The 13,285-nt window shown below is 46.4% G+C and overlaps 1 long non-coding RNA gene across 1 annotated transcript; it reads right to left on the reverse strand.

Annotated features, from left to right (window-relative positions):
- Window positions 1-818: 818 nt before the first annotated feature.
- LOC132230636 (uncharacterized) lies at window positions 819-5,103 on the reverse strand. Its single transcript, XR_009451900.1, has 3 exons — window positions 4,884-5,103; window positions 1,938-2,068; window positions 819-1,513 (listed from the first exon to the last, which is right to left on the reverse strand). It is a non-coding gene; the product is annotated as an uncharacterized LOC132230636 (long non-coding RNA).
- Window positions 5,104-13,285: the final 8,182 nt, after the last annotated feature.

Below are 13,285 nucleotides of genomic sequence, written 5' to 3' on the forward strand. Positions count from 1 at the left end.
TTTGCCCTAAGAGCAAGGTGCTGCATCCCTCAGAGCCTTCATTTTTCTTGTAAAAGTGGGTGATAATAACAATGGCTCACAGGCCTCAAGGGAGGTTGTATAGATCAACGAGAACATGAATATGAATGTGCTTCTAAAGCATCTACGTTCTTCTAGAGAAGAATTGTCCAAAAATGGCACTTTTACCTTGTTACTTCTTCATGAGAAACATCCTGTAGAATCCTTTTTAGCAGAACGATTATATCTAAAATATTTAGCATGGCCTGTAAAACATTCAATAATCTGACCCCTACCCTAGTCAATCTGTGACCCTGCAACCATAGTCAATCTATCTAGCCCATTGCTACATATTGTGAAATTAAATACACCTAATAAACACCTACTATACCACCATTGGTCTTTTGTCACTATTTATTGTCTGTAGAATGTCCTCTTTCCTACTCAATTAGCATAAAGATATAGTTACCTGTTAGTCACTCTAAGTGGTTTACATGAATGTCCCACAACCTGAATGCAGTTTTATTCCCTGCACTTTGCATGGGGAAGGGGATGGAGGCTCTGAGGAGCCCAAGTGGGCCCAGTGGTTGTAAGCACAGTGGAGGGCTAAGCTTGGCTTTCTGGGGTCTGCAGAACACACTCAGAACCACCACTGCTCCTTGCAGGATCTCCTGACCATGACCTCCCTGTGCTCCGTGTCCCCCATGCTTGCTGAGCATCTCCCTGCTGTCAGCGACAGGGACCTCAGAGGTCACCCAGAACAAGTGCCTTTGTGGGTAGGTGTTATGCCAAGATTTTAAGATCCCCCAAGACAGACCACTAGGGAGCCGAGTCCGATGCAAAAGCATAGAGTCTTTTATTCAAGCCCGGGACTTGGTCCCCCCCATGCCTCCATTACTGGATGCAAGAGAGAGCCCTGAGTCCCAAGGGAACAAAGAATTTATAGGGCTTGGGGTCGGGGGGTGGGGGCACACTCTGACCACTGATTTGGCCAATTCCGGTTGGTTGAGTGAGGGCCGGGGGCTAGTGACACAAGGGCAGGGTGCAGCTAGGGTCTGGTTACACAAAGACAGGGGGGTGGCTAGCATACTCTTGGCCTTGGGCTAGTTTTCCCCGCTTTCCCATTGGCTGAGATAAGGGCAGGCTGAGTAACTGATACATTCAGTGGCTTTTTCTTGGAAGAGGGGATAAGGACACAGCTATCAGTCCTGTTCTGTCCTTTCATTCCCCCCTTGTCTTGGAACTTCTGGCTCAATCATGAGACGGACTGAACTATCAACTGAACTACTTTTATACACTTCTTGACAAATTGGACTAGTCTGTTAATAACGCAAGGGCTGAAAGTCAACAGCAGCAGGAGGATTACAAGGGGTCCGCCGAGGTCCGCTGTCTTCTTGAGGGTGATCTGCAGTGGATGTGTCTAGTCAGAGGTCACCTTCCAGTCAGGCTCCCTGCTGTCCTGGGCACAGAAGGAGCTGGGCTTGTGACCTGGCAGAGACAAACTATAACAAATGGTCTGGTGGAAGGGAAAGAAAACATTTCAGTTTTAATAACCTCCATTGAAATAGAGTTTTTCTCCTTAAAAATTCCTCTATGGCTATCAAAAAGCCAAATCAAGATTAATTTATCTATTGTATTCAATTTGGCCTGATGTTTGCATAAACACAACAAGAATGGTAACTGACTACCTTGGTTGGAATTTCATGATTGAATCTTAATGTGTTCCGTAGGGCCAGGAAGCCAAGCCATCCAGCTGCCATCAGGCCTGCCTGCAGTATCTGCTGCGTTAGGTGAATCCCTCACCTGTAGCAACTCCACCTGAGCCCACGCTCTAGGCTTTAAGGCCCATCTCAGTAGCCCTCCTACTCGTTGCGGCCCAGAGTGTGTGGGGGTTCCTCAGGGATGCAGAGGTGTCCTTATTGCTCCCCTTCTACTCTTACCAACCGCCAGTGATGGTAGGGCATGGGCCTGACGCTCCAGCGCCAGCCATCTTCAGGGCTCCCAAGCAGGATACCAGGCTTTCTCCGTGGCACTCTTATTGGCTTCAAGTCTTCAGAGCTCAGACAGGTTTCTTTAAAACATGATACTCCAAAGTTTCCGGTTAATAAAATCACTACTGAAAACCCATCTTATTGATTTCATGCAAAGAAATGTATTGCCATGACTTATTAAGCATTGCCAGATTTCAGAGGAATTATATAAGGAGAAAAACACTGATCTGCTCTAAGATCTTATGATTTTTCTTGTCAGTCCATTAAAAATGCATAACTATGCCTCAGACCTTCCATTCTAAATAGGTCTTTCCCAGCTCTCTACAGCCGAGGTTTGTACCACCCCTGACATGGGCATGGTCATGCAGGCCTGTAATACAGTACACAGGCTGCCAACTGTCAGCTGTTTCTCAGTAGAGACCAAATCCTGATGGGTATTCTTCTTTGTTCAGTTGGGCATCTGCCCTCTTGGCAGCCAGACACCCTTTACTTTTGGGGTTCATCCCATATAGTCCCCTTCCAGGACAGCTAACACATAGCTATAACAATGTCCCTCAGTGTGGGAGACTGGACACTTGCCAGTTATTCCCAAAGACTACCAAGGACTGTAGACCATCACTGGTCCACAGCTACAGCTACATTTAAACCTGTAAGAGAATTGAAGGTTAATACAACATATTAATACGATAAAACATAATATTGGCACCATGGCCACTCCAGGCAGCTAAATCCTCCACTACTAAACATGAGATATGGCAGGGCTATACAAACATTTTAGGGAGGTGACTAAAGTCCACTCTTTGACCTTTCTATATAAGGTAAAATTGTCCTTGTCTTTCTGAAGCCATGTCTATGAAGATGCAGGCATCATCTGAGTCTATTATACAATTTTCTGCAGGTATAGTTCTTTTCAAGTTGGGGCGAGTCCCGGGGTTGTGAACTTCTTTACCCACACCGAGTCCCCAGGCTGGAAAGGATGTACAGAGTCCAAGGTGGCACTGGCAGGGCATCTCGAACAAGCTTATGGGTGGCTTGTAATTTCTGTAAGAGATCACGTCCAAGTAAGGGGTACAGGCATTCTGGCATGACTAGAAACGAATGAGTTACCGTGTTCTTGCTGAGGTCCACAGTCCTCTTTGATGTACAAGGAAAAAGGCAGTTTGTCCGGTGGCTCTTAGAACTGGTGTCTTCTTAGATGTTACTGGTCCCATTGGCTCTGTCAAGACTGAATAGAATACACCAGAAAATTAACCGGGGGTTTTATTTATCTACAAATATTTATACCTAAGTAGACATGTAAATATCAAATAAACATCCATATTTATACCTTTTCAGTGAACAAGTACTTTTACAGTCTTGGGAATTTTGGCAGATAACAGGAACACTGCCCAAGTCCCCTGATGGGGGCCTGACAAGAACAGATGTGGGGGCCTTTGGCTGGGGGGTATAAAGTCTTCATTCTTCCTCTCTCGGCACTGCTAAGGGCAGGATCATTGGAGAGGTTTTCTTCACCTAGGCAAGGCTGTGCTGAGCCATCCGGGGCAAAAGTGGTTTCTGCTTCCATTTTGGCTAAAAGGTCTCTGTCCATTAGAGGGACCAGGTCAACTGGTAAATATAGGAATTCATGAACCACCTGATGGCCGCCTAACTGATATCGGCGGGGGCGGCAGAACAGTCTGCAGCTGTGGTACCGTACCGGTAGCTCCAATAATGGTGACTTCCTGTCCTGAGAGGGGAGCTACCTTCTGAGTAACTACCAAGTGCTCTGCCGCTATATCAATCATAAAGTTCACAGTCTGGCCCCCGATCTTCATTTTGACCATCGGCTCATGGGGGCCCAGTTGGAAAAAGCCCAGTCTGTCCTAGTCAGAGTCAGCTGTTGCCAATCCGAGGAGGTCTGCCTCAGGCGGCTCTGGCCAATAGTGGCTGGGTGGTTTTGATGGCCTTGCCAGCTTCTTCTGGCCTGCTACTAAACTTTACTCTGTCCCTTCTTACACACACAGAACTGGACCCAAGGCAGCGAGGTTTGAGCATTTTTAAAATTCCTTAACATACATTTTATCATTCATGTTGCAGGGAGGGACCGGGTTGGCTCCTCCTGAATAAAAGAACTAATCAAAATAAGGCTTATTTTCTAACTTCATTTGTCCCTGTGTGTGGATAACAAATGACACTAATCAGATTGACATAAACGATTTAACCTTTGTTTAGGGAAGCAAATGCAAAGCATTTACTCCCAAGTGTCATTGGTTTAGGGAAGATAGGATTTCTGCTCAGTTTCCCTATTTAACTTGTCCCAGCTTACTGGTTTATCATGCATTCAATTTTCTTAATATGTATTCTGGCACAGGAGAAAGTTGTTTTGCTGTACACAGGTAGCTTAACCCCTATATAACTGGGCTTGGACCTCTGCCCAGCAAACTGCAGTCTATAAGTTCAATATGCAGCCTCGGGTTTTTCTAACCCAACGAGGTTTCAGCCAGTCTCTGAGTCAGATTCCTCCTCTCTTGGAGAATTTCAAAGTCCTGATGGCTTCCAGGTCCAGGGAGAGTGCCTTTTTGTTAACCCTTAGAGCCCTGATTTTTGCCTTTTTACCAGTTTCCTTCATGGCAGAGCAGCAACCAGGCCTCTTTTAAGGGAGTGTACTAGAAGGGGATATCAGCCCCTCCTGTGAGCCTGCTGCTCCGCCTAGGGTCTCCCAGGGACCCAGCCAGAGCGTCCCCCAGCAAATCCCAGAAGCTGCTGCCCTTTTGCAGTGGTATGGACTCAAGCAGGGGGTTCACTGGATGTAGCTGGCAGCGAAGCGCTAGCTGGCTTCTGCCTGCAGCTGCTCCCACCCGCAAGCTCTGCCCCGCAGCACTCCTGCAGCACGCGCTGCACCTTCAGCTTCAGCACCTCAGCGTTCTCCAGCTTAGCCTGCACCTCGGTGCCCACCAGCAGCTGCTGCAGCTCCTGTAGACTCTCGTTGATCCGCGTGCACACCGCTTCTTCTCCACCAGGAGCTTCCGGGCCTTGCGGGCAGCTCAGGCCTTCAGCACCCCCCCCCTTCTTTGACCTGGCTCTCAGGGGCTGAGTCTGCCTGGCGAACATTTCTAAATCACCAGGGGGGCTGCGGATTCTAGCTTTGTTCCTCCTCCACTTTTCTAGCGGGAGTTCAGTTGTTGTTTTATTTTTATTTTTTATTTTTAGAAACCTTAATCCTTTAATGATTACCAAAAGTGAACATTCAGCAATTTTAGATTAATATTTACGAACATATTTTAAATGTACTTTTACTCTTAAGATATATCTAGACCTTTTGTGATAAAACTAAGAACAGGTATTGGTTTGATTCAGCATTGGAGGGGTTAAAAGAATAAACCAAGGCAGAGAAAGACTGTGCTTACAGTTATTTTTTGTAACCTTGAAGTTCATTGATAAGACCTGTTAGGTTTGCAGCCAGCAGCATAACTCCAACCCCCCCGCCCCAATTCTCTCAGCCCAGGCTGCTTTTCCTCACAGATTTTTTTCTCTTTTACTCTTTTATAAGCAATCTCAGAACTAAGCAATCTTGGAATTACAGTGATTTACAAACCAGGTAAGAGCAACTGATAGACAGAAATTTATATTAACTAAGTGGGCTGATTCCTTCTGTAATGGCGAGCAAAAGACTCTGAGAACTGCTAGAGATTCTTGCAGCCCATCGCGGGTCCAGTCCAAACGTTCAGCCAGATGAATTAACAGAAATGCAAAATAAATCAAAGTAACTTTCACTTCACACAGACTAGTAATGAGCAGCCAAAATAGACAAAACATTTGTAATCACACTCTCTCAGTAGACTAGCCCAGACTGGAGCTGAGCAGATAAACAAAACAATGCCCAACTCCCCAGACGGGCATGGGGGCACTCCTGGCACCCATGTCCCAGAACAGAATTCTCGACCAACGTTTTGGTGAGAACCTACCGGAGGAGTTAAGACTGCGTCCAGTCCCCCCTCTCGGTAGCAAATTGGCTAGTCCCACACAAATAAACAGCTGTTCACTCAGGCTTCCTCAATGTTTCAGCATTCATTCCAATTCCACAATCTCTATTGTACCCCTTTAAAAAATTTTTTAACATGTAATTAAGAACAGCAGGTTTACTTTGTCCCGACCTCATGATGATAGGTGACGAGAGACAGACAAGGGAGGGGGTGACCTGTTTTCACAGATCCTTACTCAGTTGCCCACCTGACCGAAGTCGCGGAGCCACACAAAGGAGAGGAGAGGGCAGGCTCCCTCCCTCCACATTCATATACTTTCACCAAAAATTCATTCAGCAAAGGCATTTAGCTACCACAACACACAATTTTTCCCAATTCAATCCGAACCTTAAACTTTTAGCAAATATTTAGCATTTCTCAATCAGTAACATTTTTAAGAATAAACTTCAAAAATGCAAGACATAAGTTTTTTATCATTTGAATTCAGTAAGCTTCAAGGTCCCAAGTTCCCAGCAGTTCTGGAAAACCACACCTGAGGCTGGCAAGCAGGTTTGGCTCAACCCTTGATTTTAAAATGACCATAATGCTTAAAGGAGTAGTTTGAGTCTGTCCCATAACGTCCGTCCAGTAAGTCCACAGAAAACAGAAAAAAAAAATATAAACACAGACAAATACAGTCTTCCAACTCTAGGGAAGCAAAACAAAAACAACCTTCCGACTCCGCGGAATCAAAACTACAGATTAGATGATGGCCATGCACCACTCGTCTCAGATTGAGGGGTTTCTTGGCCCCTCCAGATTGAGGATCGGGGCGTCCCCCACCTCCTCCCGCCTGTGGACCCCCAGTGCGTCCACCTAGGCCTTTATGGGCAATACAGATTTCAGAAGTGAGCTCACACAGGACAGAACACACAGAACAGAATAGACAACACAGAGACACTTACCGCGGTCAGTCAGACTCTCTGGATCAGGGCCCCTCATGAGTCTTGGGGGTCCTGCACGAGCCCCCAAATGTTATGCCCAGATTTCAAGATCCCCCAAGACAGACCACTAGGGAGCCGAGTCTGATGCAAAAGCATAGAGTCTTTTATTCAAGCCCGGAACTTGGTCCCCCCCATGCCTCCATTACTGGATGCAAGAGAGAGCCCCGAGTCCCAAGGGAACAAAGAATTTATAGGGCTTGGGGTCGGGGGGTGGGGGCACACTCTGACCACTGATTTGGCCGATTCCGGTTGGTTGAGTGAGGGCCAGGGGCTAGTGACGCAAGGGCAGGGTGCATCTAGGGTCTGGTTACACAAAGACAGGGGGGTGGCTAGCATACTCTTGGCCTTGGGCTAGTTTCCCCCACTTTCCCATTGGCTGAGATAAGGGCAGGCTGAGTAACTGATACATTCAGTGGCTTTTTCTTGGAAGAGGGGATAAGGACACAGCTATCAGTCCTGTTCTGTCCTTTCATAGGAACCTCTTCTGAGGTGAATTCTTTGTGTTTTAAGATAGTCCTATGAGAGGGAGAGAAACCAAGATGGCAGCATAGGTAAACACCTGAAATTGCTGCCTCGCACAACCACTTCAAAACTACAACTAAAAGACAAAATGGACATCATCCAGAACCACAGAAGGCTGGCTGAGTGGAAATTCTACAACTAGAAGGAAAGAGAAAAGCACACTGAGACTCAGAGGAGGTGCGGAAGTAAAGTGCAGAGGTACGGAGGCGCTCGTGGATAGGGCTGGCAACTGAGGATGCGTGGATAGGGCTGGCAACTGAGGATGTGGCTGTCTTTTTCAATTGGGAGGGAGACACAAGCTCCCAACTGCTCTGAACTCCAGTTCCGGGTGAGTCTCTGGGGACCTAGACTCATATGGGGAGAAACTGGACTGTCTGGCATCAGGTGGAACTCCAGGGTGGCTTTTTCTCAGAGGTGCTTGGGCTTTCTCTCAGAGGTTCTTGCAGCAATTACCACGCAACAAGGAGACCCGGGGCCTCTTAGGGCAGGGCTGAGGATCAGCCATAGCTGCTTGCTCCACCCTGTTGATTCCCTGAGACCCTGCCCCACCCAAGCGGTGTGCAGAGGCTTTTGCATATGAATGCCCTGGCCTTTCGCAATCTAAAATTACCTAACAAACTGCAGCTGGGTCAGAGACCCAGAATATCCAAAAGAAGGCCCAAGCCCCATAGCAGCATGCATTTCTTCACAGCTGGGCCTCATCTGGGTACCTCCAAACCCCAAACAAGGAAGAGGAATCTGCAGATCTCTCTTTAGCTCCTGCTGGTTAGCCTCAGGCAGAGGCTAAATTAGCACCTCCTTAGAGATCCAAGAGTCAGTGTACCCAGTGAGAGTGGGACCATCCAGATTACAACTCCTCAGATGCATAAGAGACACACTCAGGGGGAAGACTCAGTGAGCACCAAAGCCCCACTGAAGCAAGTCTTGCTCCATAAGGGTATCTCTAGCACAGAAGTTCTCCCACTGTAGACACAGCTGATCTCACAGCCAATTGGCCTGGAGGTCAATTCCTCAAAGTGATACCTACAACAATCAAGGCTTAACTACAACAAGACTGTGCACAAAGCCCACAAAAGGGTGCACCAAGAGTGTCCACCTCAGATAATTGGGGAGGCTGAGCCACTGGGCCCTATAGGACACCTAGCACACAAAGCCACTCTATCAACACAGGGAAGCAGCCAATATGCAGACACAAAGAAACAGGTCACAAATGACAGGGATGGAGGAAAGCAAACTATTAGATATACAGTTCAATACCACGGTTAAAAGGTTTTTCAAGAATTTTCTAGAAACCCCCGATAAATTTAGTCAGACCCTCAAGGATATGAAAAAGGACCAACTAGAAATTAAGCATACACTGATTGAAATAAAGAATACTATACAGAGATCCAATAGCAGTCTAGAGGATCACAAAAACAAGTCTAAGATTTGAAATACAAAGAAGCAAAAAACACCCAACTGGAAAAGCAAAAGAATAAAAGAATCCAAAAATATGAAGATAGTGTAAGGAGCCTCTGGGACAACTTCAAACCTACCAACATCTGAATTATGGGGATGCCAGAAGAAGAGAGAGAGCAAGATATTGAAAACCTATTTGAAGAAATAATGACAGAAAACTTCCCCTACCTGGTGAAAGAAATAGACTTACAAGTCCAGGAAGCGCAGAGAACCCCAAACAAAAGGAATCCAAAGAGGACCACACCAAGACACATCATAATTAAAATGCCAAGAGCAAAAGACAGAGAGAATCTTAAAAGCAGCAAGAGAAAAACAGTTAGTTACCTACAAGGGAGTACTCATACACTTGTCAGCTGATTTCTCAGCAGAAACTATGAAGGCCAGAAGGGAGTGGCAATAAATATTTAAAGTGATGAATAGCAAGAACCTACAACCAAGATTACTTTACCCAGCAAAGCTATCATTCAGAATTGAAGGTCAGATAAAAGCTTCACAGATAAGGAAAAGCTAAAGGAGTTCATCACCACCAAACCAGTATTATATGAAATGCTGAAAAGTATTCTTCTTTAAGAAGAGGAAGAAGAAGAAAAAGGTAAAGATACAAATTATGAACACCAAATACATATCTATCAACAAGTGAATCTAAAAATCAAGTGAATAAAAAATCTGATGAACAGAGTAAACGGGTGAATATAATAGAATCGGGCATAGAAAGGGAGTGGACTGACAGTTCTCATGGGGAAAGGGTATGGGGGGTGTGGGAAGAGACTGGACAAAAATTGTACACCTATGGATGGGGACAGTGGGGGGCAGTAAGGGCAGAAGGTGGGGTTGGAACCGGGTGAAGGGGAGCTATGGCGGGGTGGGGAGGGGGAGGAAGAGGAACAACTGTAATAATCTGAACAATAAAGATTTATTTTAAAAAAAAGATAGTCCCGTGAATGTTGGGCTACCACAATCACAGAAAAGATATTCTTCCTGTAGAAACACCCCTTCTATGGTTAAAAGTTCCTAGATCTGTCCTCATAAATTATAATTAATGAGGTCCACCATTACTTTCTACATCTAAACTTATTAAGTAGCCGAGGTCTCTCACACATCTGCTGTGAACCAGACACTCTGTTACACAACAGCAACAATAAGAAAGATTATAGGTTTTGAGGGAGTCCTGGGTGCCAGGCATCTGCTATTACTTTTCCTGCATTACCTACTGAATCCTTAGCGCAGCCCTGTCTGGGGCTGTGACCACCAGAGGCGCTTTGTCATCCATGTCCCTCACTTGTGAAGGGGCCTAACAATGAACATAATACCCAGATGGGAGGGAGAAGCAGTAAAGAATGGGACCCAAGTTCCCTGAGTGCTGGACTTTATGTGACTATTGTCACCAATCAAGTTTCCATTAGCTTTCTAAAGAGCATATCACCCAAACCTAATAAAACTCAGTCTCACACTATTCTTCATTGTCAGACACTGTGCTGAGTGCTTTCCATACATTTCTCAGTGTTTTGATTTTACAAATAATAAGAAGAAAGTCAGGAAAATTAAGGACAGAGTCTGAGGTGATTAGGGCTGCCCATCCGGAGATAGAAGGCCTTCCGCTGTCCTGCACAGCTGAGCTGTAATGATGGATCTGGGGAAGCTGTCTGCTGTTTTCTCTTTCCTGGGTGAAGCATTTCAGTATCATCTCAGACAGGTTTCTGCTCCTTGCAGATATTTTCTGTGATAGTCAAGTATTATCCACAATAAGCTCAGGGGTAGGCTAGGGGCAGGGGCCCCCAAAATGTCTGCTAATTGGAATTAAAAATATAGTGTATTCTTTTGTTTCATATGCAGGGGACAGACACTCTCAGTCTGGAGCTCAATAACATGTATTGACAAAGTAAAATTTCTAAACTCATTTATTAGTATGGGTCAGCTTTTCCAGAACATGAATGATCTCTTTTTTTGCTGAATTAATTACTTGCTAGAATTTTAGAAGAAAGAGATGCTAATGAGGCACTAATCACCCATACACACCCTTTTAAGCAACTAATTATAACTAATAGTTATGAACCTGTGTCAGCTTTCAAACCTAATGAATTCAACCTTAAGAAGAAAAATGATTAATGGGTATGGTCTGCAGATAACTTAATAGGAAAAGGTCATGGTGGCTATTGAGAATAAGATATTGAAAATGCTGCAAATTGTGAGATGGTTTCACCCAATCTGTTATTCGAAGTAAAGAGTGATGTCTTGATATGTCTGTTTTATAAGCAATCTGGAGGTTCAGACAGCGCTCAGCTCCCAGGGAACTTAAAAAGTTAGGTATTTCTTTCCTGGAATAGTCAAGAATCTCTTTCTCTCTGTAGGGTTGGTACCTCATTTGCAATTTTAAGAGAGCTTTGCAGGCTTGAAGGATATTGGTAACATAGTTTTTATTTTGTGTCTGTTTGATGTCATTTACAGTGACCGACTATATGACTGCCTCTGGCTACCTAGTGACTATTTTTCAACTTCATAATTTCTCCGTGTTTCAGCTGAATGTTGATTGTTAACTTTTTGCAGGGCTCTGGAATAATAACATAGAAACAAAAAACAAAAATTAATATGAAATTACCTTTTTTAAAAAATTGAATGAATTATTACTTTTGCATTAAGTTTGGAATTTCTAGAAGCTCTCCCATCACACTGGTCTTGAAAGATAACACAACTAATATGCATACGTGCCCAAGGCTTGCAACACAGACACAGAGTGCGCTTCATTCCTGCACTGCATTCATGTGCTTCACTCCCACCTGCAGCTGTCCCTGTCCTACTCAGCTCACTCAGGCTTCTCCTGCAGGTGTCCATTCTTCATCAGATGGCCCCCAAGGAGGTCATGGTGGCTATTGAGAGTAGTGCTGCAGAGTTCATATCCTGCTGTCTTTCTTGCCAGGCACCACACCCATAGCTAGGAGCTCTTCAGTTGGCCAGTCCTGCAGCTCTGCTTCAAATGGGAGAACATGTCTCTGGCTTTGAGTTGTATTTCTTTGAAAGACAACAAACAATGTTTCTTATAATCAAATGTGATGAAAATTTCTAACTCTTTCAGTTTTGAGTTATTATATCCTATATTCTCTTCTAAGTTTATCTCATGGACCTGGACCCGGAAGGACGTGGAGAGTAGCCCACAGGCAGTATGCCTCTCTTCTCACAGAGACAGCACTGCCCCCCATGCCTCCCTTCTCACAGTGACAGCACTGCCCCTAATGCCTCTCTTCTCACAGTGACAGCACTGCCCCCCATGCCTCCCTTCTCATAGTGACAGCACTGCCCCCCATGCCTCCCTTCTCACAGTGACAACACTGCCCCCAATGCCTCTCTTCTCACAGTGACAGCACGGCCCCCAATGCCTCTCTTCTCACAGTGACAACACTGCCCCCAATGCCTCCCTTCTCACAGTGACAACACTGCCCCTAATGCCTCTCTTCTCACAGTGACAGCACTGCCCGGCATGCCTCCCTTCTCACAGTGACAGCACTGCCCGGCATGCCTCCCTTCTCACAGTGACAGCACTGCCCCCCATGCCTCCCTTCTCACAGTGACAGCACTGCCCCCCATGCCTCCCTTCTCACAGTGACAGCACTGCCCGGCATGCCTCCCTTCTCACAGTGACAGCACTGCCCCCCATGCCTCCCTTCTCACAGCGACAACACTGCCCCTAATGCCTCTCTTCTCACAGTGACAGGACTGCCCCCCTTGCCTCTCTTCTCACAGTGACAACACTGCCCCCCATGCCTCCCTTCTCACAGTGACAGCACTGCCCCCCATGCCTCCCTTCTCACAGTGACAGCACTGCCCGGCATGCCTCCCTTCTCACAGTGACAGCACTGCCCCCCATGCCTCCCTTCTCACAGTGACAGCACTGCCCCCCATGCCTCCCTTCTCACAGTGACAGCACTGCCCCCCATGCCTCCCTTCTCACAGTGACAGCACTGCCCCCCATGCCTCCCTTCTCACAGCGACAACACTGCCCCTAATGCCTCTCTTCTCACAGTGACAACACTGCCCCTAATGCCTCCCTTCTCACAGTGACAACACTGCCCGGCATGCCCCTCTTCTCACAGTGACAACACTGCCCCTAATGCCTCCCTTCTCACAGTGACAACACTGCCCGGCATGCCTCTCTTCTCACAGTGACAGCACTGCCCGGCATGCCTCTCTTCTCACAGCGACAACACTGCCCCTAATGCCTCCTTTCTCACAGTGGCAGCACTGCCCGGCATGCCTCTCTTCTCACAGTGGCAGCACTGCCCGGCATGCCTCTCTTCTCACAGTGACAGCACTGCCCCTAATGCCTCCCTTCTCACAGCGACAACACTGCCCCCAATGCCTCCTTTCTCACAGTGACAAC

This window comes from Myotis daubentonii, chromosome 3, assembly GCF_963259705.1.
Source record: "Myotis daubentonii chromosome 3, mMyoDau2.1, whole genome shotgun sequence".
Classification (NCBI taxonomy): Eukaryota; Metazoa; Chordata; class Mammalia; order Chiroptera; family Vespertilionidae; genus Myotis; species Myotis daubentonii.